Below are 27,221 nucleotides of genomic sequence, written 5' to 3'. Positions count from 1 at the left end.
CCCTGCGGTGGAAGCTCAGAGTCCTAACCACTGGACTGCCAGGGAATTCCCCAAAGACCCCTACTTTTTTTTTTTTAAACATCTTTATTGAAGTATAATTGCTTTACAATGGTGTGTTAGTTTCTGCTTTATAACAAAGTGAATCAGTTATACATATACATATGTTCCCATATCTCTTCCTTCTTGCAACTGCCTCCCTCCCACCCTCCCTATCCCACCCCTCTAGGTGGTCACAAAGCACCAAGCTGATCTCTCTGTGCTATGCGGCTGCTTCCCACTAGCTATCTATATTACATTTGGTAGTGTATATATGTCCATGCCACTCTCTCACCCTGTCACATCTCACCCCTCCCCCTCCCCATATCCTCAAGTCCATTCTCTAGTAGGTCTGTGTCTTTATTCCTGTCTTGCCACTAGGTTCTTCATGACCTTTTTTTTTTTTCTCTTAGATTCCATATATATGTGTTAGCATACTGTATTTGTTTTTCTCTTTCTGACTTACTTCACTCTGTATGACAGACTCTAACTCCATCCACCTCACTACAAATACCTCCATTTCATTTCTTTTTATGGCTGAGTAATATTCCATTGTATATATGTGCCACATCTTCTTTATCCATTTATCCGATGATGGACACTTAGGTTGCTTCCATGTCCTGGCTATTGTAAATAGAGCTGCAATGAATATTTTGGTATATGACTCTTTTTGAATTATGGTTTTCTCAGGGTATATGCCCAGTAGTGGGATTGCTGGGTCGTATGGTAGTTATATTTTTAGTTTTTTAAGGAACCTCCATACTGTTCTCCATAGTGGCTGTATCAATTTACATTCCCACCAACAGTGCAAGAGTGTTCCCGTTTCTCCACACCCTCTCCAGCATTTATTGTTTCTAGATTTTTTGATGATAGCCATTCTGACTGGTGTGAGGTGATACCTCATTGTAGTTTTGATTTGCATTTCTCTAATGATTAATGATGTTGCGCATTCTTTCATGTGTCTGTTGGCAATCTGTATATCTTCTTTGGAGAAATGCAAAGACCCCTACTTTTAAACTGTATTTTTCAAGACAAATGGCCTGACAATATCTAAAATTGAGCAATCAAAGATATTTGGCCACTCTATATGTACTTAAATAAGAAGGTCCATCTTTAAGACTCCATGATCTTCTACCAGAGCAAACTGGAAGAACAGATGTCTTATTTATTCTTCCTGTGACTGCTCTGCAGAATTCTGGAGACTTAGAGGGGTGTTAAATGTATAGCAAACAGGACCAAACAAGTAACCTCAGTGACCTGAAGACCTGTTTACCAAGATAAGTCCTCCAATCACAGCTCTATTATTTCCCCTGAAGAACAGATAAACAGACCAAGTCCCAAGTGACTGTAAAAGGCTCTGTTTACCAAATTATCAGCACACACCCAAATGCTGCTGCTCCAGATAATCTGGTCTTAATGAATGGAAATTATGTCTTACCTAATGATATTTCAAAAAGTAGAAGATGTTTTCACATGCTCTTCAAAAGCTGTCACACAATCATAAAACAAAGTAGGTGTTGATCTTAACTGAAATGTAGCATATAGTCTTTTGTTTCCCTCCTCTGGAATAATTTTTAGTTATTTAGAAAAAATTATGCCACTCATACATGTACTCTGCTGAAAATAGAAAATACTCAAAAGCAAAAGTACAAAAAAGAATTCGTAAGCACCCTTAATCCTATTATCCAGAGATAGTCTGTGCTGTTTTGCTGTATATTCTTTCAAAAAACAAATTTTGGGGAGCATATATTTATATAAATTTTAACTGGTATATTGCAAGCTTTGACAGTCTGCAATTGAAAACTGGGCTGGCATTAATATCTAATACTCACATTATTTCTAATTGTTGTGCAGTCAGTCTGCTGTGATCTCCAGGAGGTATCCACCACCATCTTTCCTCCCTGCTCTGGCTCCCCTGAGCCCATATCCACTGACTATAACAACCCTGAAGGAGCCTCACCATCACCCTGCCCGTTTGAAGGGACCTTCCATCTCACAGTGCTTAGAAGGCTGCCAACTATCTCATGGACCTCAAAGCAGCATTGACATGTCCATGACTCTGGAGAAAACAGCTCTTTCAGCTTCTCAGAGCTCAGCTCTAAATTTCCTGTCAGCAAGACTACAAACAGATACACATATTTATCCTTACCTGTAAGAACAAGTGACTTTTTTTAGGACAGTGAGATCTCAAACCAAATTTATAAAACAAAACAGTTCTCTCAAACAGAATAATACCTGCCATACAGTTAGCACTGTTTGCATGTAAGCTAAGAACACTTAGCTTCCCCATGTAGGCAGCCTCCTGTGTGAACCTCTATGTACTAAAACATTCAAGGTTGGGGGGCTCACCAACTCAAACACCTTCCATTCGAATGAGGGATCAGCTTAATACTTACATAACTAAATGGCCTATTCAGGATTATCAGATCAAAGAAGCAATCTGCCCTAAAAGTAGATTCAATACTGCAAAACAAACAAACCATAAAAAGCAGCTCACTGTTTTGACAGTTTTGTAAGGTTTTCATCTCCATCCAGGTTTCAGTTGGCCAGGTTTCAGTAAAGATATGAGTTCAAGGTCCTTGTTCCTTGATTAGTAATCTCAGCTCCTACGCTAGTTCCTCTGAGGAGGGTCTTAACTGTGGGTGTGAGTGGCAAAGGGGGTTTCATATTCACGCTTTAGGCATATGTATACTTTCAAATGGTTGCAATGAGAATATATTCATATATTAGTTATATAATTTAGAAAAACTACTGCCAATATCACAACCAACAAAACAAAAGTAGAAAGCTGGCCACAGATACATTGAAGCATTCACATTGGATCTCATGGTACATCTATTTCTAGCTCACTGTTGTGTAATGGTGGCCGCAGTATGATCCAGTGGAAAGATTAGTTCAGGAGTCAGTGCGCCTTGCCCTGTAACAACTGTGCAATCCTTGAGCATGTCATTCAGTCCTGCAGTTTCCTTATCCATCCTGTGTTAGGGAATGCTGATGTCTCTTGGAACTCCACCATTCTAGAGTGTGTATGACTCTGGTTTGAATACTCTGGTTGTAAGAAATGTCACATTCTTTTCTTTCCCAAATAAAATTTAATCTTGATTTCTCTTTTACTGTGTTGAGGGAAAATTCAATGTCAATCTTTTTTTCAGACTTCTTTTCCCCTGCTATAGGATTCTGCCAGAGTCCCAGGGACATTGTGCAGTCCACCCATCTAGGAGTAAACCCCTGGTCTTCGACACTAAGCAGTGTGAACATGTTTCTTGTCCAGTTCTGCAAGGCCTTGAGTGGTGGTACCTCAGCTTCTTTTACCCTTAGTTTGACCATGAGGATCCTTGAACAACCCTCCAAGATAATTCTCTTAAAATGTATTGCTACCTCTCCTATACCAGTCATTTGTCTGTTTGCTTTCCGCTCTGTTCCTGCTGTTATTCTTTGCCCTTTTAATATCCTAGAGAGCTGAAAGTCTGCAAGTTACATTTCCCAGGGTCCCTTGCCAGCAGGCTTCTGATTGGGGTTGCTAATGGGAGACACTAACAGGGTACTGGAAGTCAGGAAGTGAGGAAAAGGGAATCATTCTGTGGCTTCCAGTTTCTGACAGTGTCTCAGGCAGCAATGATGGTAATTCCTACAGTGACAGGGTTGCCAAAGTTCCATCCCCAGTTGGGGTGGCACCTCACCAACACATCCAGAACTAGCTATCAGCAGAGTGGCAGGTACAGGCTTGTGAACCGCAGCCCAGGAGCACCGGCAGTTTCTAGTCTGTGGGTATCATCCTTCTTGCTTGTCATCTTCCACCTCCCTCCTTCCCTATTTTCTCTTTTTTATTACTTTTATAAGCAATTGGATTAAATTTCCTCTAACTGGAATATCTAACTTGGGTTTTGTTTTCTTGACTAGATACTGATTAACAAACCCTGTATCTCCCCTACCTAGTATCCTTGAGGCATCCTATTACAAGATCTGGTTACCTCTTGTGGGACCCTGGGTAAGAGTAAGATGTTGTCCCTGCTAGTCTCAGACCCCATCAAACCCTAGTTAGTTAAAATTCTTTGGGTTGTAAATGACAGAAACTCAACTGAGGAAACAAGATAAATTGGAAAATTTATTATAAGTGTGAGCCATGGAACCTCAGTGCTGGGAAGTGTCTAAGCCTCCAAAACCATGGGTGGAAGCACTGTAGGTAACTATCAGTTAGCTAATGCTGTACAGCAAACAAAGGCTTAGTGGTGTATAATAACAATCAAAAACTTAGTGGTTTATAATAATCATCATTGATTATTTTTCATGAGTCTATGGGTTGGTTGGGTAGACTGGGCTTGCATGATCTCAGCTGGGTTTCTTCAAGTCTCTTTGGTCAGCTTGTGTATCCTTCAGGGACTGGCTTCTGAAAATGACCTTGGTTAGGGCACTAAAGTTGTGCTCCGTATCCTTCCAGCAAGTGAGCCAAGCATGTTCTCAGGGAGTAGATGGATCAAAGAGAAAAAGGGTAAACATGCAAGGCTTTTTGTAATCTAGGCTTGAAACTGGCACTCTCTTACTTTCACCAAGTCACAAGGCCAGCCCAGATTCAAGAGATGAGATACTAAGCTCTGCCTCTTGATGGGAAGAGCTGTAAAGTCATATTGTGAAGGGAGGGACATACAGGAAGGGGAGTGAAGAATTGGAATCGGGTTTGCAATCTACCCACTACAGTAAACCCAGGAAGTCAGCTCTGCTTTTCTGTGAAGGTTTGCTTTATTTTTCATTCGCACACCAGTTTTTTTTCCCTTACCTGGTCCATGTGGTAGAAAATGACCGTTGCTACCAGCTTCCTCATTTATGTGTTCACTATTCAAGAAGACAACCAGGCTACAACTGGAACCTCAACCAACGCTATATATCCTGGAAAAGTTCTCAGGGGCTCATCTTGAGTCAGGTGTTCACCCATGGATCAGTAAATTTTGGTCTAGAAGATAGAGTCAATTGGTGTTCCCATTATAGCCATATGGATGGAAGGAGAATAGACAGTAGTTATCGGATCAGGAAGCAACAACCCAAATGTTACCTAAATGAGTCACAAAACATAAATGGTTCCAAGACATCTTCAATTTTGTTTTTAAGAGAAATGTCTTTTTGCAAGTATGACTGATGTCATGAACAAAGGAGGAAGATGGGTTAGTGTGGAGATCAAGAGGATGGGTTCTAGAGTTAGACTGCCTGGGTAGGCATCTCCCATCTGCCACATCATAACTGTGTGACCTTGGGCAAATTCTTGACCTCTTTGTGGTCCAGTTACCTTAAAAGTTAGACTGGAAAGAAAATGATTCCTACCTTATAAATTATTAGAAGAATTTAATTTGAGAATGCATACTGTATATACAACAGCGTCCATACCTAGTATATGCTTGACAAACACTAGCTATTGATACTGTTATTACCACTAAAGAAAAAGTGTTGAATGCTGAGGATAAAAATTCATTAGTATAGCACTTGTGATTTCTATAACCCTCATTGTCAGGTATATCTGCTAGGTGCTGCTAGAGTTCCCTAGTTTGAAATTAAATTAAACTCATCACAGGGCATCCTCACTGGAAATTCCAGATTTGTGTTTACCATTCTGACGATCAGTCATCTTTTCAAGGCCTTCCTTCGGGTTTCTGTGTATGTTTATTAAAGACACAAAGAGTTAAGCCAAAAGTATACAAAGTTCAGGAAGGTCAAAATGGCAGTGATGAAACTGTGAACCCATCAGAAGGATGGGGTTCAGAGAGTGACTCTGCTTGAGGCTATAGTAAGTCAGAAAAACATATAGTTTTGAAGAAAAAAAAATTCTTTCTTATCCAGTTTTCCCCCAACTCCTACATAAAGCCCCAAAACCTAGAAGTGTTAGTGATTGTATATCCAATAGTCTTGGCCAAAAAGGAAAAAGAAAAACATTTAAATATTGAAAGATTTAATACAGATAATGTTAATAATACTACGTAGAATGCAGGTAGATAGGAATTTGGAGGACACCAAATCCAAACCTTATTTTAGCAAAGACAGGAAGAGCTATCTGCTTTTTTCTTTTAATTTATTTATTTTTCTTTTAATTTTTAATGTAATATAATTTTTTGAAGATTAGATAGCATTCAATGAACTCAGTTTAAAAGTATGTGCAAGATGTTATGAAAATGTATGAATATAGCTTCTTCTGTTTTATATGCCACACCTACATTCTTCGTGCATATTCACATAGGAAGCAGCTAAGACTGAAAGCAGGCAATTCTTTTATAATCTTATCAAAAATAGAAGCCAGTAGTTGTAATGACTCACTTGTTTCCTTCTGTTTTCAATCCTTATCTTGGGACCACAGGTTGCATTACGGTTCATAAGTAATTGTACATCTTTTGTGAAGCACCTTGAAATGTTCTGGCATGACAATAACCTGGCTGTGTTTTAGAATTCCCAAACAAAGCTAAGTTTTGTGGCTGAGTCCTGTCCCTTTAATGTAACACTTAACATTATTTTGAGAACTGCAGCAAGTCACTAGAAAAAAAGATCAGAGCCAAGCCCTTAATAAATAAAATAAATCAATTTATGTAAGAGATTTCCCTAGAGCGAAATCTATGTAATTATTTTCTTCACTTCTAAAATATACAATAAGCTTATCTCATTGTAAATTCTAGGTAACATGATGATTAGAGATTTTTTTCTTCTGTATTGTCCTTGATTCCAAATTATATTTTCTCTGCAGAAGTACATTTGAGTATCTTGAAAACTATGAATAATGTTAGTTTGGTTGAGGGTCCAACCGATATTAAAGAAATTCCTATGGCAGAAACTAGGCACAACTCATTTGATTATTAATACAAAGTTAAAATGTGTGGTGCGGAGTGTGGAAGAGACTGTTAGTTGTTTCCTCAAATCCATTTTCCACTTATTCTCTATTAATAAAGCCCCTGGTATTTATCTGGGCACATGGCTGCCCCAAATCAAGGCTGCATTTCTTACCCTCCCTTGCAGCTTGTTATGGCCAGGTAATTCAGTTCTGCACAATGGGATCTAAGAGGCAGTTATGTGTGACTGTCTATAGACTTTCATATGAGAGAGAAATACACCACTATTACCCCCATCCCACCACCCACCTGCTCTCATTGGGTAAAGGGATAGTGGGAGGTGACAATAAAGAGAGTTCTTTGTCATTAGGTACAAATGACCCTGAGAAGGAACTATACCTCAGGCTGTAATCAGAATAACAGACCGGAGCCTTTGCCAGCACACAGTTTCAATAGAAACAACATATTTATAAGCCATCCTTAACAGTACAAAACATTTGTTTGTAAGCTGGTAATTACTTTTCTATTGGAGGTTATCACATATTATAGTCCCCACCGATAGTTCTACCTCTGTTGAAGGTGGAAAATGAGAATTGGGCTCAAATCATGGGAAGAGAGATTTGCACCATAAAAAAAAAATTAGGGAAGAATTTAAAGATACTAAAGATAATGAAAAAACCTAAGTAGAAGATCTTAATTCTGTTTATATTTGAAATAGGATAAACAGCTGCATTTTGTTTTCTAGTTTTTCCAAGTCTCTTTTTGCTATAGACTTATATGATTCCCCTAAATATTGCATCGTTTTTTTTGTTTTTTGTTTTTGCCATGCAGTGTGGCATGTGGATTTTTTATTTATTTATTTATTTATTTATTTATTTATTTATTTATTTATGGCTGTGTTGGGTCTTCGTTTCTGTGCGAGGGCTTTCTCTAGCTGTGGCAAGTGGGGGCCACTCTTCATCGCGGTGCGCGGGCCTCTCACTATCGCGGCCTCTCTTGTTGCGGAGCACAGGCTCCAGACGCGCAGGCTCAGTAATTGTGGCTCACGGGCCCAGTTGCTCCGCGGCATGTGGGATCTTCCCAGACCAGGGCTCGAACCCGTATCCCCTTCATTGGCAGGCAGACTCTCAACCACTGCGCCACCAGGGAAGCCCCGCATGTGGATTCTTATTTCCCTGACCAGGGATCGAACCCATGCCCCCTACAGTGGCAGCGTGGAGTCTTAACCACTGAAACTCCAGGTAAGTCCTATTGCATCTATTTAAAATTATAGAAGCCCTTTTCAGAAAAAGGTATAGTTTATCCTTTATTCTTTTTTTCTGTCTAATAGGCATTACTTGGAAAAAACTACATTTGACTGCAGATGTGAATAATTCTTAGGGAAACTAAAACAAACAAACAAAACCCCACTAGCTTACATTTTTATTTTTGTCATGGATACCTTAGATAGTCAGGTAAATATATACTTAATCATATCAAAGCATCCAGTTAAACTATAATTTCTAAGCCATTTTACAGGTCATAAATAGGACAAAGATATCCTCATTGCATATTGTAAGTATTTTGTTTAGATCATCAGGTAAGATTGGCTGTAATTATAGTTTTCTTTATCAAATTTAGAAGGCTATCAACCATAACACACATTTATTCTACCAGTCATTTTAATCAAGTCTGAAAACCACAGTGCAAACATCACTGTATTAGTGGTCATATATGCCCTGGGGACAAAAATGCCTAAATAATTCTTCATTCTCTGGGACATGAGAAAAGAAACAAATGTGAGAAAATCTGTGCTTCCTTTTGGTGGTCTATGCAAATTCTTGGCCCTTGGTCATCTCTTTTCCCTAAAAGAAAAAAAGAGTAATTGATGAATTTATGCTACTTCTACTAGTCCTACAATAACAGCAAAACTGATCCTAATTTTTCTCTTGTTGCCTGAGAAAGTCTCCCAGAATAACCATATTTCTTTAAATACAACTTATATCTAGGCAGCTAAATCTAGAGTTTTTCCCTAAGTTTTACAAATACATTGTCAAGATATGGTAACTATACCAGTATATGTTTCCTCTTTTCTATCTACTCTTTAATTTTGATTATAGTCTGCTTATAGTGAACATTGATCAGCATGAAACATAACATTATCAATGGAGCATTCTGCCAATATCTTAGCATTATGGTATTTATTTATTTTTTAAAATTATTTTTTCTGGTAAAGTGTGATACAATGGAAAGGAAGGTAGACCAGGAATTAAGAGAACTAGATTAACTTTTTGCGTTGGATCTTGATGTGCAGTGTGAACTTGGGTACCCAGGGTGTTAGTGGGCATCATTACTTCACCTCTACCATGAAGGGAATTAGACTAAAAGGTCCCTAAATTTTTTCTCTAAATTACAATATGCTAAAGTCATGATTTGAACAAAAGTTTTAAAATACCTATTTATTTACTTGGTATACTCACGTAAATTTTCCTCGTTTTTGCTTTAAAAACTATAAACCTTAGCCATAATAGCACTTACAGGGCAATTTTAGTGGGAATTTGAAGTAGATCCTTTATTGACTTTTTTTTTTTTTTAATTTATTTTTTATTTATTTATTTTTGTCTGCGTTGGGTCTTCGTTGCTGCGCGCGGGCTTTCTCTAGTTGCGGCGAGTGGGGGCTATTCTTCATTGCGGTGTGCAGGCTTCTCATTGCGGTGGCTTCTCTTGTTGCGAAGCACGGGCTCTAGGTGCGTGGGCTTCAGTAGTTGTGGCACGCGTACTCAGTAGTTGTGGCTCGTGGGCTCTAGAGCGCAGGCTCAGTAGTTGTGGCTCACGGGCTTAGTTGCTCTGCGGCATGTGGGATCTTCCCAGACCAGGGCTCGAACCCGTGTCCCCTGCATTGGCAGGCGGATTCTTAACCACTGGGCCACCAGGGAAGCCCTGATGTTTTAAAAACTACTAACTATCCATGTTTTCTCTCTGAAATGAGTAGATTATATATGATTATTTTATACTTCATGAGCATTTAAATATAGAACCTCCAACTGCAAATTATACTTGGAGTAAATTAAATAATGAGCAAGTCTGCAAATTTTTTATTAAAATCATAGTTTTTGTTTTTTCAAACTCTAAGTGTATATTTTCTAAATTAACTGATGCTTAAACTTTTGGAGAAGAAATTTGGAATTGTAGGAATCTTTATTCAGACTATCAGAAACTATAGAAATAAAAGCATTCCAAGGATGAACCAGATTTCATCATAATTCAGTTTGTGCATTAGCCATTCCCATAGCCCAGAGTGTTACTTTTCTCATCTCGAACCCATTAATTTATATTCTTAGAAGCCCCTCCTCTTCTTGTTCCCACTATTAAATCTCTTCTTCCCCCTCCCCTCCTCAGCCACCTACTCTGCCTCCATACTATTGATTACTGGTGCAGCTCACTTTGACCTTTCCTCCACCAGCTGTGGACCAGGCACTGAGACATCTCAAGGGCATGCAAAATCCCGGGGCTCATGGGATCAGTGCAGTCTGTCTATCTTCCACACCTTTTCTTTCTTGGTTGCTTTTAGCCACAGAACATTCATCCTTTGTCTTTGGAAGGTGTTGATGTTTGTTCATGTTGTATATTAAATTTAGTTAGCATCTGCAGTTTCAAATGATTACATATTTCACCTGAATGAAAGCATCGGTTCACATGGATTCCCCTTGACCTTCAAATAAGAGCTAACCTAAATCAGAATTATGCATGGGAAAGCTTATAATTCACTGAATTTACCTCAGGACTTTTATTGCCACTTTTAAAAATTCTCAGCTGGTTTATATTGACTTTACAATGCTGCGGAGAAATGCCAAATAATTTGGAAGATGTAGTAGTTTCATCAGCTGCTGAATGAATACAGATAAGGAAAAAAGAACTGAAATTTAAGAAGCACCTGGTTTATATTCAAAATACAAGTGCTTCAGACTGACTACCTTACAGTTGTCTTCACTTTTCTGAGGAAAATCATTGAAATGTAGGATCAGTTTCCTGACATCACCTGACTGATAAGGACATCGGAAAGAGGTAAACTTTAGGTAACCAAAGGCTGTGGAAAGTTAAAAATCAAGGGCATTCTGAGTCATGCTTAGCTTGAAATGATAAGTTGGGCAATGAAGAGTACTCTAGAATAAACTAAAAATCTTTGTAATGTTGAGAAAGGAAAACAAGAAAGGAAAGTTAGGTAAGCAGAAAAGCCAAGAAAAGCCAAAAGTGCAGACAAAACATTATTCAAAAGCATGCCCTCTGAACCAACACTGACTAGCTGTTTTTTGTTTATATAATTCCCAGATGTATTTGAAAAGTATATACTTTCCATTGGTAAATATCATATTTTGTGTGTGGCATTCATTCATAGTTAGAAACATTGTCATGTTATATTCATCTGTTCTTGGCGAGGAAGCTGGAGAGAAGTCACATATTGAGGGCTTTTCTTAAAAACGGTGCTGAATCCATCCATAAAGAAGAGAATGTAAATATTGAAAAGATATGGTGTTAACCTGCTAAGTTCTAGACTTGCTTGTAAATTACATTCTCTTTGTTAGCAAATACATCAATTTTAAGTCAGATAGATTTTTGCCATAGTGCAGCTGTGTTCTGCTAGTGAATGAAAATTATTTAATAACCTGCCACCAAATTCTTTAACCAATTCATCATGTGGGATTAAAGTGCTCAGTGTTCATTCTATTGCTGAGTGAGTTTTCTCCAATTTAACTGAGAAATTTTACAGACAACAGGCAAGATTTTCCTAGCTTTAGAAGCGCATCAATGCATCCGTACTAAAATTCCTTGCTTCTACTGAATTATTCATACTACTGTCATCCAGTTAAGAATTCTGTCTTCATTTTGTTAAGGCAATTCATTTTTATGTCACATGAAAATGGGTAGAAAGGCATTTGCTTAATAAATGAATGATGTTGGATTATTTTGTCTTTAAGGTCCTTTGTAACATAAATTCTATGATAAAACATTAATATTTTCTAAAAAATTAGAAATTTAAGACTTTTATTATTCACATATTAAATGACATTTTTCACACCCACATAGAAATCTTTTCTTTAAAACATCCTTTAAAGTTGTGAGTTTCTGGTATATGTTTAACAGAATGCAAGTCTTCCTAGGAAATAAAATTTTGAACTATTTTCTGCTTTCAGAACTTAAATACTAGTTGGAATACCCCACTTTTTAAAATTTTATTTTGTGACTTAAAAATAATATGTGTCACCATGGCCACATGGGTAGATTCCAAAGCAAAAAAGTGGGGTATTTTGACAACCCCTGGGAACTCTGTAAATTAGTGGAGAAGGTGTGATCATCAGTGGGAGACAGCATGCAAATCCACATCCAGATATCAAGAGAAAATTTTTTAATTTTTTCACAGACTTCCATACACTGAGACCATCCCTGTGAAACTGCCTAATCTCGAATTCTATAAGTGTTTTAAGTGGAAAGAGTCAAGCCTTATGTGTTAGCTTTGTATTATAGCTGCCTTAACAAATTACCACAAATGTAGTAGTTTAAAACAACATAATTTTATGTTTATTTATTAAGCCAGACACTGGTCTCACTGAGCTAAAATAAAGGTGTTGGCAGTGCTGAGTTTCTCTCTGGCAACTCTAAGGAAGAATCCATTTCCTTGCTATTTCTAGCTTCTCGGGACTACATGCATTCCTTGGCTCATGGCCCCATCCACCATCTTCAAAGCCAGCAACTCTGTTGAGTCCTTCTCATGCTGCCATCTCTCTGGTTCTGTGCAGCAAGGAAAGGTTCTCTAGTTTTAAAGACTCATGTGATTAGTTTGTGTCAACCTAATAATCCAGGAAAATTTCCCCATTTCAAGATCCTTAAATTTAATCCCATCTGCAATGTCCCTTTTGCCAAGTAAGGAAATATATTCACAGATTCTGGGGACTAGGGCATGGACATATTTGGGGGAGGAAGTTCATTATTCTGCCTACCATACCTTGGTAGACATTCATTTGCTAATGCTTTTTTTCCTCTCCTCTCCCTGTCTGTACTGATAATCATGAACATTCTGTCTTTTCTTCATGCCCTTCTTTCAGGAATTCCATTTACTCTCAAGCATTTGACACCTTACATTTAATGGGGATGATTTTTTATTACTGACACATAATGAATTCAGTATTTTGTGTTTTAATTTCAATTAATCTGAAGTCAATAATCTACTGTTACTTATTTTCATTTATATGACATGTAAATCAGTTATTAAACAGGAAAAATTTGGGAATTCCCTGGTGGTGCAGTGGTTAGGACTCTGTGCTTTCACTGCTGAGGGCCAGGGTTCAATCCCTGGTCTGGGAAACTCAGATCCCATAAACTGCACGGCATGGCCAAACCAAACAAAACTAAGCAAAAAAAAAAAAAAAAAAAGGAAAGAAAAACAGGCAAAGTTTTAGCTGATTTAGTAGGTTGTAACAACTATGTATAAACTATTGTTATTTTATTAGCTAAATATTGACGTAAATAAATGAGGAATTTTCATCTAGAATTCCTCCTCTGACTGATTAAAGGATTGATTTTCTGTTAGAAACAAGCTGCTTTTCAGAGTTACTTCTCACTTGAGTCTCTGATTGGCTGTATAAAAATATGGATTAAATTTAAACTATATTACAGGGATGGGACTTCCCTGGTGGTCCAGTGGTTAAGAATCTGCCTTCCAATGCAGGGGACGTGGGTTCCATCCCTGGTTGGGGAACTAAGATCCTGCATGCCACAACTACTGAGCCTGCATGCCATAACTAGAGAGAAGCCCGCGGGCCAAAACAAAAATCCTGAGTGCCACAACTAAGACCGGATGCAGCCAAATAAATAAATAAATATTTTAAAAACCCTGTATTACAGGGATAGGAGTGAAGGGTAGAGAAGGGAAGGAGATTAGTAGTTTGGATTAGGTTATTAACTTTATTAGTGGTATTTATCAAATACTCCTGCTTCATGGCCCATTGATTTCAAGTCACTAAACCACTCACTTTAGAAGTAGTGTTGCCAGGTAAAATTCAGCACACCCAATTAAATTTGAATTTTAAAGAAACAATGGATGACTTTTTAGTATAACTATGCCCATGGAATGTTTGTGACATGAGACCAAAAGAACAGTTGTTTATCTGTATTTCAAATTTAACTAAGTATTTCATAGTTGTATTTGCTAAATCTGGCAACTCTATTTGGAACTAAAATTTGCACCAAAAATGTAGTTGATTTTTCTGACAAAGATCAGGTTAAATTTGTCTTTGCTTGTTCCTGATAAATTTCTAACAAATACACTCGAATTAAGGATGAGGTGATAATGCCATATAGCGATTAGAGAAACAAGTTGAGTGTCAATAGTTTTTCCTCTTCTTTTCTGCTAGGAATTCTATGGGAAATGAGAAGTTTCCTAACCTCTACATTTTAGTTTTTCATTTTGAAACACAGGCCACCTAATTCAGAAACATTTGCAAGTTTATAAAAGACAGGGCAGACCAATTTGGGAATATAAATTTCAATATGGATGAGATTAGTAAATGCAGCAAAAGAACAGGGATATCATTTTATCACTTTTCCATAACTTTATTTTCAACAAAACCAGTTTTAAAGTTGCCATAGATCAAATACCCACATCACCACCAGCTCTAAAGTAGCTGTACTTTCTCAGTTTTTGTTATAGTTGGGATTTTTGATGTTTCAGATATCACTTGAAACGAAGGGGTACTGACTGGTTGCTTAGATCCTTGGATTGTACAGAACGTTAGTTGACTTGGGACTTTTTGCCATGGGGTTCTCGCTGCTACATTGCTGGACCTCTGGGATCAAGTTTCTTTGTTCACTTTACCTTTGCCGTCAACCCTAATGCTTTTTACATCTTCATTAGTAAATCTTAGACTCATTCTAAATCTCTCAGTCTCTGTAACCTTGTATATCTTCATCTTCACTGCATAGTTTCCACAAGTGGGCATGGGTTACCCTAGATTTTCTGTCATGAATTTTCCAGAGACTTTGAATAGAGCCATTTCTCCTTTAGGACCACATTCTCGTAGCTCTGCATCCTCTGTAGGCAGCTATTATCGTTTCTCTCAGTGAAGTCTTCCTTGGCCCCCTTGACCTTGCTCTCTGCCTGACTTCTATTCTGACTGTTCCAACACTGTAGATTACCTTCCACCTTGAGCTTTCCATGACCTGGACCTCAATTTCATGACCTTACAGACCTTCTTCTTCTTTTTTTTTTTTAATTGAAGTATAGTTGATTTACAATGTTTCAGGTGTACAGCAAAGTGATTCAGTTATATATATATATATATATATTCTTTTTCAGATTCTTTTATACTATAGGTTATTACAAGATATTGAATATAGTTCCCTGTGCTATACAGTAAGTCCTTGTTATTTATCTCTTTTATACATAGTAGTGTGTATCTGTTAACTCCAAATTCCTAATTTATCCCTCCCCCACTTTCCCCTTTGGTAACTATATGTTTGTTTCCTGTGTCTGTGAGTCTATTTCTGTTTTGTAAATAAGTTCATTTGTATCATATTTAATTTTATTAATTAATTAATTTATTTTTAATATTTTTGGCCACACCCATGAGGGATCTTAGTTCCCTGATCAGGGATTGAACCCGTGCACCCTGCAGTGGAAGCGCAGAGTCTTAACCATGGGACCTCCAGGGAAGTCCCTGGATCATATTTTAGATTCTACATATAAGTGATATCATATGATATTTGTCTTTCTCTGTCTGACTTACTTCACTTAGTATGATAATCTCTAGGTCCATCCATGTTGTTGCAAATGGCATTATTTCATTCATTTTTATGGCTGAGTAATATTCCATTGTATATGTGTGTGTGTGTGTATATATATATATATATATATATATATATATATATATATATACACACACACCATCTTCTTTATCCATTCATTCATTCTTTATCCATTCATTGTATATATATATATATGTGTATATATATGTACCACATCTTCTTTATCCACTCACCTGTCAGTGGACACTTAGGTTGTTTCCATGTCTTGGCTATTGTAAATACTGCTGCTATGAACATTGGGGTGCATGTATCTTTTTGAATTAGAGTTTTCATCTTTTCAGGATATATACCCAGGAGTGGGATTGCTGGATCATACAGTAGCTCTATTTTTAGTTTTTTAAGGAACTTCCATATTGTTTTCCATAGTGGCTACACCAATTTACATTCCCACCAATGGTGTAGGAGGGTTCCCTTTTCCCCACAACCTCTCCAGCATTTATTATTTGTAAACTTTTTGATGATGGCCATTCTGACCTGTGTGAGGTAATACGTCATTGTAGTTTTGACTTGCATTTCTCTAATAATTAGCAATGTTGAGCATCTTTTCATGTGCCTGTTAGCCATCTATATCAGAACTTCTTTAGCACCTCTTCCTTGGTAAGAGATCTCTGGTAAAAGACATAGGACACTGTGGGCCAGATCCTCTGCAAAGCCAGTTGTGTCATTAAAAAGATTATAGGTCATGTCTAGAGCCAGAACAAAGTATGAGAGGCAGGCAAGATCCAATCAGGACTAAATGAATAGAAAAGTTTGCAGCGTCTCATGATGCAGTAAAGAGATTAACAGAATCAAATCAAAGCATGAAGGAACTTAATTGCAACCAGGATGAGGGTACAGAATTCTAGCTATCCCAGTTCGGGGATTAAAATTGACTTCATGAGTGGCATGGGCTCGTTAACACAGTTTATATAAAAAAGGTAAGTCCATTTGTGGTTTCAGCAAAATCATGGATATGTAGATCTCAAGTCCCACTTTCTAGGCTTAAATTTCTGAGCTATAAGTAACTGTATCAAAGTCCTAGAACTTTGACTTAATCACTTCATTCTACCTGAGGTGATAAATCGCCATTAATTAAATGTCTTGATATTCAGGAAGGTTTTAAAGTTAAATATGAATACAATGAAATAAATCAAGCCCATGGTAATTTGCCTTTGTATAAGAACATTTTACACAATCATTAGGAAAATGTGTGTATTTGTTACCTAATCTGAGAGATAACACATGTGACTTCCATTTGAAATATGTATTTGGTTTAGACATGTGACTTAAGTGGAAAAATATAATAAAATTGGAATAATTTAAAACATCAGTTTTGCACTATTTAAGGACACTAGGACAATTGTGATTCATATTTTTTGTAGATATAATTTATTAGATTTATAAGAGTTATGTAGGAGCTGAGGGAGATCTTTCTTGTTAGGGCTGTAAATGTGTCCGGTCAAGCATTTGAAATGCTTACCAAAACTCAAATTTATTAAATGTATAATTTAAAATGTGAGACAAAATGTAATTAACTAAGTATTTAAACAGAACTTCTTATATGATTTTAGTCTGTTCAACATAAGTTAGTTGAACATTAATAAAAGAATATATGAAAATGGTTTTTCTTGTTTTATATAACAATTATTAGATTTTTAAATGGAAGATGTGGATGTTGATCTCAAAGGCTTAAGAAAACATTGTTAAAAATTTTTTAAATATTACTTTGAAACCTAAATAACTGTAAATAGCCCGTTTTGAACACAAACTAAAACACCCAATGTAACATTTAACATTGTATGTTTTCCCTTCCCTAATTTGTTTTTCCGCTGCCAGAGTATGGTAAACAGCTTCCTGTTCTGCCCCAGATACTTCTTTTTCTTCCAAGCCCGGTTGAAGTTCTGCTTCAGAATATCTTCCTTAAAATCCAGCTATCGATGTTTATTTCTTGCTTTGAACTTTTAGTACTCTATTATCTGCTTCATTCACTTTGGGCTGAACTGTTATAATTTTTCAGCCACAACAATGTCTCTTAACCCACTGGAAGGCAACATCTTTGCACCTTTATGCCTTCTGCACTACTAGGTACTTTATGCACTACTAGGTAAACAGTTGTCTGCATCAAATCCTTGACTGAGTGATTTTATGTATTTCAATAACAATAAAATTTTTGATTTATTTCAATAATGCAACACATTTTTACTTTTAACAGCTTTGTTGGGGTATAATTTACACACCATAAATTTTTCCCATTGAAAGTATACAATTCAATGATTTTTAGTAAATTTATAGAGCTGTGTGACCCTTGCCACAATCCAGTTCTAAAACATTTCAATCACCTACCCCTCCAAAAAAAATTCCTTTGTGCTTATTTGCAGTCAACCCCTATTCCTACTTCCAGCCCCAGGTAATCACTGATCAATTTTGACTTTATAAATTTGCCTATTCTGGACATTTTATGCAAATGGAATCACACAATATAGAGTCCTTTGTGTCTGATTTCTTTCACTAAGAAAATGTTTTTGAGGTTCATCTATACTGTAACATTTATCAGTATTTTGTTCCTTTTTATTGCTGAATACTCTTCCATATATGGATATACCGTTTTGTTTTATCATTCGCTAGCTGAAGAACATTTGTGTCGTTTCCAGTTTGGGGCTATTGTGAATAACACTGCTATGACCATTTGTGTACAAATCTTTGTGTGAATGTATGTTTTCACTTTCTTGGGTAGATTCTTAGGAGTGAAAATCCTGGGTCACATGGTAAGCTTATACTTAACTTTATAAGAAACTACCAGAACTATTTTCCAAAGTGGCTGTGCCATTTGTAATCCCATGACAACAAACATTCTGAGACCTATTTTTTTTTCTAGACTCTGCTGATTTCTGTGGTTTCAAAGACAAGCCATAGTCCCTGATTTCCAGGGGTTCACAGTCAAGTACAAATAAATCAATTACCTAGACTTGTTTTTTATTGGCCCTGTAGAAGACAGGACTGCATTTGATTGCAAGTCGCACAATAGTTGTTTATCAGATTATCAATATTTCAATATTAAAGACATTTAATGATGTCAGATAATAAGAAGTCTAAAGATAAGTACCCCTACTTGGGTGCAGCAGTTCAACAATGCTATTGGTAGCCACCATTCTTTGCATCTTTCCTTTCAACCTCAATGGGTTGACTTTTCATTCTAATGCTTGTCATAGAAGGTTTCAGTATGGCTATTGTAGCTCCAGGAATTGCATCTTGAAACTATTGCATTCACAGCCAGAAGAAGATATAGTCCTCATCATTGTTTTTCTTCTTATTACAGATAAATCTCTTCCAGAAACCATCCCCCATAGAAAATTTCCCTTATGTTTGTTTGACTGATGCTGGGTTACATACCTACTTGTAACCCAGTCTCCATCAAATGAGGATGGATTACCATGCTCACTTACCCTGGGGCTGGGTGAGAAATACAAGTCACATTATGGTTTTTTTATATTGAAGTATAGTTAATTTACAATGTTGTGTTAGATTTGAGTGTACAGCACAGTAATTTGGTTCTATATATATATATATATATATATATATATATATATATATATATATTCTTTTTCAGATTATTTTCCATTATAGATTATTACGTGATATTGAGTATATTTCCCTGTTTTATAGAGTAGGTCCTTGCTGTTTACCTATTTTATATGTGTTGAATCTCATTTTTACCATGATTCTTTGGACAGTCTTTAGAATCCACGTTGGGACCGTCACATTAACATTCTGAGCCCCAGTTTCCTGTTCTGTAAAACAAGGGTATTGAAGTTAGACTAGATCTCTGAAGATTCTTTTCAGCCCAGAAGACACTTTGGCATATTAGAGTTATTAAAAATTTCCCTTCTCCATTCTAATGTGAATTTTATGGGGCCCAAGTTCATTCTTACTTGATTCTAGGTACTACAACCAAGGTATAGAAGTGGAGAGGTGGGGAAGAAATTTTTATTTTCATTTGATTTCAGGCAAATCCACCTTTTTCTCCATCTGACTTTGCTTGGATCATATCTTAGAGCTTAAAATACTTTTATTAAGATAGCATTGAAAGAATTCAAATCATGATCTTCACTACTAAAACTCCCTTGTTTAAAATATGTCTTTGTGGTTGGCTTGTCTGCTATTTTAAAAGCACTATGATGCTTAACGATTCCAGCTGCTAAATAGGACAGGTGTCTAATGATCCTCAGAGCAGTTGTCTAAAAATAGAACTTGAGCCTGGACTATATTATCCGGCACAGCCGTAAGCAATCACCACTATAATTAATGTAAATGAACACCATTTTATTGATGAATTTTAATGCAGTACAAAAAGATTTTCATTGTTTACAAAAATTGGGTTAACTCTTCCAGATTAGAACCTAGAGTTTTATGATTTAGGGGAAATTTTTTAGCCTACTGCAAAAAGGGTATGGCACAAAATATTGTATGCCAGAGGATGTCCATTTGGTATTTTTCCTATGAACTTCTTAATGTAAGTGGCATGATGAGATTAATTTTCTTGGACTTCATGAGGATATTCTACACATTGCTTTTTTCACTTAATACTGTACTCTGGAGATCATTTTATAACAGTATATGTAAACACACTTCACTGTTGTAACAGTTGGAAAGTATCAATTTATTTAACCAGTCCCTTCTTGATGAACACTTAGGTTGCATCCAGTCCTTAGTTTATTATCAACCACTGTGCGTTTTAACAAACTTTGCAATTTAACAAACACTAAATACTTACTCTGTATTAAGCCCTATTTTAAACATTATTAGATAAATTAGAAGTGTTCTTTTGCCATCAAGGTACTCACAACCTAGTAAGTGTAGTTGGCTGACAGTTCATGGCCTGTACATAAGAATCCAACCAACATCACCCAGAAATACTTTTTCCTGTCTTGATATCGCCACTTTGTTTAAAAATCCCCAGTCTGTCTTTCTCTTTACATAGATACAGGAATCATCCCCCACCTTTTTTTTTTCCCTTTCTGTCTCTTGACTCTTCATCTTTGGTACTTTAGGAGAGGCAAACTTTTACCTCTACCCATCTTAGATTTTCAGCTGGGATTCTTTAACAAAAAGATGGATTATCAAGAGAAAAACAATTTATTGATGTGTACAGCCCACATCGTGGGAGAGAAACCTAAACCAAAAGTAATTCAAAATGGTGGCCTAGAATTCCAGCTTATATAGCATCTTCAACCAGGAACAAGAGATTTGTAGAGTAACAACAGGATAGAGGAAAGTAGTTGCAGGCTGCCAAGGACACAGACTGTGGGAAGGTAAATATGTGGATACAGTAAGGTTTCCATCACCTTAAAAAGAAGTCTTCAGTCCCTTTACAGTCACCCCCCATTTCTACCCCCAGCCCTAGGCAACCACTAATCTAATTTCTGTCTGTATCTGTAGGGCAGAGATTAAAAAATTTTTTTCACTCTTATCCACAAGAAGAAATATGTTTGATATCCAACTCATAGATGCACACGAAGACACAACAAAAGTTGCATAAACAATACTCTTATTCTGTTCAATGTACTCTGATATATTCCATTCTATCACAAAAATGAATTTTATGACCCACTAGTAAATTCTGACCCCCAGCTTGAAAGACTCTGTCCTAGAGGGTCTACCCTAAGTAAAAATAAAACCAAATTGAACCTTGAAGCATATGGCCTCCTGATTTAACAGCTGAAGAAACAGGTCCAGAACTGTGACTTGCTCAAGGCAAAATTAGGATTAGAATTCAGTTCTCTTTTGTCCAAGGGCATTTCATTACTTGTTCTAATTCCAATTTCCATGATCTAAGAGCAAAAAGTTGCTAAATGGTCAGGAGAAAAAGTGTTTAATGTGTTATAGTTTGGTGCAGGAGAAAAGAAACTAGATTCTTCCTGGAGGATGGAGGAGCATGGAGGGTGGAACGAGTATGAGGTTGTTCTGGACCACTAGAGGAAAGCATGCCTGTTGCAAGGTGACCAAAAGCTTGCCCTGGAGGCCACAGCCTGGGGCTAATTGCCCTGCATCTTGTTCAGGTTATTAGAGTTGAAGTCAAGCAGCCTTTCCCACTGAGATGTCTCCTGTGGCTCTGTTGCCCAGGAAGTTCTAGTATGAGCAAAGGAGTTTATAATCTTTAGCAGTGATTCTGTAGCCCAAGCAGAAGTTCCTTCATTTGCTTTTTGCAGCGCCTGTGGCCTGTCACCCATCTGCGTTCAGAGCACATGCCTACAAGTGCATCGTCCTTCTTGTTTGCTTTGCTGCCAGTTGAAATGTTAGCTCTCCATAAACTTTTGAATACTCAGTGTGATGATTGTGAAACCTATTGCCTGTGACTCATATTTTGGGTAACAAGTAGCAAATTGGACGGTAATAGTAGGTGTCAATGTTAAGAATTCAGATGTTAAGCAATTAATCACTGAACTAACTGATGATAACTGTGAAGAAAGGTACAGAGCCCCCTGAGATCTTATAACAAGGGTTACCTTGCTAGGCCTGCTGAATGATGGACTCCAAGCTTTTATCATTCTATTTTCAAGATGGGAGTGCTTTACAGTTCCAAAGGGGCCCAAGACACCCTCTCCTGAGCTTTAAATGTGACTGAGTAGTTGAATGAAGTACATGGGTAATTTGCAGAGCAATTATCAGCTTCTTTGGTAGGGAGATACATGATTAAACATTTTGTCAACCAAATCAGTTATGGAGAGGAGTCACAAAGAATCAGGATTCCATTTCAGATTCCAGCCCTGGAAATTCTTAGAGCTCCTTAGCTCCTAGGAATGGAGCTCAGGGTAAACTAGAGAATGTGTTTATATTCTTGTCAGAGGGAAGAACTAGATATACAGGAACTAAATGCAATCTGGCTTGAGCAGAGTGTGAAGGAACTTTGGGAATGAAAAAAATATTGGATGCAAAGTTTTTGGAGAGAATTGAGAAAACCAGACAACATATGATTCTAGTAAGATGGAAGAGAATTGAAACCTGAGTAAGGAGAATAAAAAGTAGAGAAATATAAGAAGAGGAAGAGGATATAAAAATCTACCTGAAGGAGAGTTAAGGATGATATATGTGAGCCTCTTCATATCAAAAAGTGTATAACAATCTGGACCATCTAGAAAAGAAGGAGTATGCATACTCCTGAGAATAATGGTGAACCAATACCTGGCTCTTGAGAAAGGAGAGCAGAAGAATGTGACTTGGATGAGAGGAAATTAAAGAAAAGAATATGGGACAAAGAATGGCATACTAACCTGGGAAGAATTGTGATTCATCCAAGAGGGCCTTAACTATTAGGTGAAAATCAACCTTTTGAGTGAAAAATGGATGTTGTGATTTCTTGTATGTATCAAATTTTGTATTGTATCAAATCTGCAGATTTGATGTGGCTTGTCCTTCCCCAGTACACCAGTTGGCATGGAAAGTCTAAAAAGAGTTATTGAGCCCATTTATTGGAAAAGGAATGGGTTTGGAAGCATATTTGGTCAATAAGTTTCTAGAAAAAAATTGATGGACTTTAGACATAGGAAAATTGTCATTCACTTTTTCCAATTAAGTTCTGTGACTTTAGATGACTGATGAGAATTTAAAAGGAAAGGACTAGTTACCAAGATGGAATCTGAGGATGGGATTTAAGTCTCTAAATCATAGCTGCAAATAATAGGAAGATAGACTTTTGGCTATGGTTGGGGCACATCTTATTAGAATAGAGAAGCAGGCATTTGCCTGGTCTAGAGTTCTTAGAACTAAATATGAAAGAGATGGGGAGAAGATGAAGAGAAACATCCAGCCCTCTAGGGAAACGCTGGTTGACATGGAAAGAAGATTGTGGGAGCTTCTCAGGTTTTGACAAGTGACAATTGGCAGGGCACCAAAAATAACCCTTGGAACCTTAGACATCCATCCCTTGTGTGATATGGGTATAGATAGCAAACAAGGTGAACAAAGTGAGCCTAAGACCATAATCAACAAGTTTGAATTTAGATGCCTCACTCAGTGTACTATGCCATAGCCCCCAGTGGAAAAGGGCAGTGACAGCAGGGAAGAGTGTAGAGATGATGTGTTAAGAAGCTACATATCTGGGAGGGAATCCTTTTACCTGCTCCTGCAAGCAAACTGCAGAATAGGAGAGAGGATGAAGGAAGCGAAAAGCGTTTCCTTGCTCTACAAGTAGAGTTAAGTCCATCTGGTGAGACAGGTATAATGAACAATGCACTCCTGCTGCAGATCCTAAAATTGTCACAGAGAAAACATATGGTGGTGATGGAGGGTTTCAGCTAGCCAGTCATCTGCCTGGATGTTTCACTAGGCTAAAGGTTAACCAAGTTTTGTCTGGCTTTATTGACTATTACATTCACCAGAAAGTCATTTCTGTAAGTCAGCTGTACTATTTCTCATCCAACGTGGATAAAAATCTAATAGCTTCAGCCCATTCAAACAGTATTTTCAATCCCAGAGAACCACAAGATTAACACCAGGCTGCAGCTCTTCCAGAATCTAAATAAAATTTTTGTCTGATAGTCAATTGACTAAAACAATAAAAATAATCTAAAATGTTATTTTCTCAATTTAGTACATTTTCTCCTGTTTGTCATTCAGATACCTTTTGGAGTCTGTGTCCACCTCCCCGCTACTTTTCCCTTTCAATGGAGGAGGAATTTTGATTTTCCATTCAACATTACATGAAATGCAGAAAAGAGAGTAAGGGCACTGCAAGAAGGGAAAATGTGTGTACCAGGCAGGTTGTTTCAAAATAGTGTGTTAATAAGAAGACGAAGTAAAGAGGCCAGTTTGGCTGGAGTTAGCTGGAGTATTGATTCAATGAGGGAAATAGTGGGAAATAACCTTGGGTAGATAGTTGGCAGTCAGATTGTGAAAGCCTTGAGTGTCAACTTAAGTTGTTTGAATTCTTTTTGGCTGCATTGGGTCTTCGTTGCTGTGCACAGGCTTTCTCCAGTTGCGGCGAGCAGGGGCTACTCTTTGTTGCGGTGCACAGCCTTCTCATTGTGGTGGCTTCTCTTGTTGCGGAGCACAGGCTCTAGGCACGTGGGCTTCAGTAGTTGTGGTGCACAGGCTTAGTTGCTCCGTGGCATGTGGGATCTTCCTGGACCAGGGCTCGAACCCATGTCCCCTGCATTGGCAGGCAGATTCTTAACCACTGTGCCACCAGGGAAGTCCCTGAATTTTATATTAAAAGTATTGGAAGTCTGGAAATGTTTGAACAGGAAGTATCAAGATGAGAATGATTTTTAGTAGTATTAATTGGGTTGCCATGGCTAGGGTAAATTTGAGGGCTAAGGGGGTTGGGGAAATACTGACAGTAGAGAAACCAGATAGAATAATATAATAGGGCAAGCCTGAGCTGAGGAAGGCCTGAACTAGACTGATGATAGTGAAAGAGGTAGAAAAGAGAGATTATGCGGAAGAATTTTCAGGGTTTGGTAAGGGGGAGAAAGGGGGAAGTCAGATTATGCTGGAATTTGGAGTTCAGGTGGCCGGGATAATGAAAGAGAAGATGAAAAATGAAATTATTGACATAGGACTTCCTGGTGCTGACAGGAAATCCAAGTGTGGAAGTCCAGGAAGCAATCCGAGATAAGAGAATGCAGACAGGGTCAGAATCTGGAGTTAGAAATACAGATTTTGAATTCATTTTCACAGAGCTATTAGCTGATGCTATAGGAATATGAGCTTTAACTAAAACATTCATGCTGTTAGAATTATTTTTGCTAAATATATTTCCTCCAGAAAATATGGTTTAAGGTAGGTTTTTTCGTGCCTTTATCAGTCAGAGTTCAGTTGTAGGCAACAGAATCTAGCCTGTTTAAGCAGAAAGATATTTGGCTATAAAGAAGTTTGTGAAATCATTGTGGAGGAGGGAGGTGAAGAGACAGCTTCTAGGTTGGACTTCCAGTAATGACTCCTCAAATCTCATTCCAGACCTGGGCGTTGGTGTGAGATGCTTCAGTCTCCCTCCACCAGGGAGGGAGAAGTCTCTGGGTCAGGAGGCCCATGACTGCTACTAACCACAGGACAATGCTGCATCTGTCACAGACCTGCCTTTCTCTTTATGAGTGTTTCTGAATCAAAATCGGAAACCCTAAATTTAAAGGGACCAGATGTCATTTCTTAGCTTTGCAGCTTCTAGATGCTAGAAGGGAGTTGGCCTTAATGCTGAGTAAGTCAATCCACAATTATCCAACACAGTGTTTCAGCCCCATTTACAGTAAATATCTAGAGCTGAACTTTGGGTTTGCATGACTCTCTTAATCAGATGAATGAGACTGCAACCCTGATCTTTCTGTAGGCACTATGTCATGTATTTCACGGTCTTTTGTTTTTAGCATGTTCTCCACAGAGCTGCTAGTTCAGGCATGACAATAAGAGCCTAGATTCTGAGGTTGTGTCTAGGCTTAATGAGAAAGCATGCCAAGATTGATTAATAATGTCTGCCCAGGGCCGGGGAGGGGACAATAGTACCTTCTATTTGCTGTCTCCATACTAGGTCATTGCTTCATTAGTGATAAATTACTAGTTTGTGACTGTACATTACTGTTCTTACGTGTTAGAAGAAATAGCCACTCCAATATTTTGGGACTGGAAATGTTTTCTAGTAATAGAATGCTTACTAAGTCCTATATACCGTGAGTGTACTATGTACTTGAATTATTTTTTTTAACTCTAGGTTTATCCAGTAGTTCCTCCCTGCTTCCTCTATGATCCATCTACTGATTGGATCCATCTACCCTATCCTTTTCCCAAACTGCTGCCTTGGGAGAGTCAGGCCCCTCAGTTTGTGCTTGTGGGAGAGAGAAGAAATGGCATCAGGGCCATGCAGTGTGGTGTGAAGTTGGAAAAGGCCAACACCTTAGCAACTTCCAGCTTCTAAGAACAGGAGCATTGCAAGCCTTAGGGGTAAACTCTTCTGCTGCTACCTGGAGGGGTTTCTCACTTTCCAGGGACCTGGTGAATTCAATCTTAACTTTTCTGAATGTCTCTCCCTCCCGTGCTGTACTCATACTTCAAGGTCACCTACTCTTTGACTCTTCATTGATGACATCCCCCGTCCCCACTCTAGACAGAATTAGCCACTCCTTTCTCTGTATTCTCAAATTACTTGGTATGTACACCTTCTGTTGTAGCAAATATCAAATTACATTTTAATTGTTTATGTACATGTCATACTTTCAGACTGAGCTACTCAAAGGCAGAGGCTGTATTTTTAAAACCACTATTTATTAAGCTTTACATATATTATCTCTTTCAGTTCTTACAATAAACCTATGAGGAAACAGAGGCTCAGAGGGGTTAAATATCATAACCCACTGTAAATACCTGGCAGAAACAGGGCTTGAAACTAAGTCATGTTTTATATGTACACCTAGCACAGTGCTTGGCATATGTGTGTGGGATGTCAATGAATGCCCATCAAATGAGTAAGTAGTTAAATAAATAAACTGTATGCCACAAACCACAGGGAAGCCTTTTTGGGCCACCAGTTAAAAATAAGTCCTTTCAGTTACTCTTACAGCTCTGAGCAGTTCTGAGGTTGCT

The sequence above is a fragment of the Balaenoptera ricei genome, chromosome 3 (genome assembly GCF_028023285.1).
Source record: "Balaenoptera ricei isolate mBalRic1 chromosome 3, mBalRic1.hap2, whole genome shotgun sequence".
Classification (NCBI taxonomy): domain Eukaryota; kingdom Metazoa; phylum Chordata; class Mammalia; order Artiodactyla; family Balaenopteridae; genus Balaenoptera; species Balaenoptera ricei.
This window is presented reverse-complemented; position numbering follows the sequence as displayed.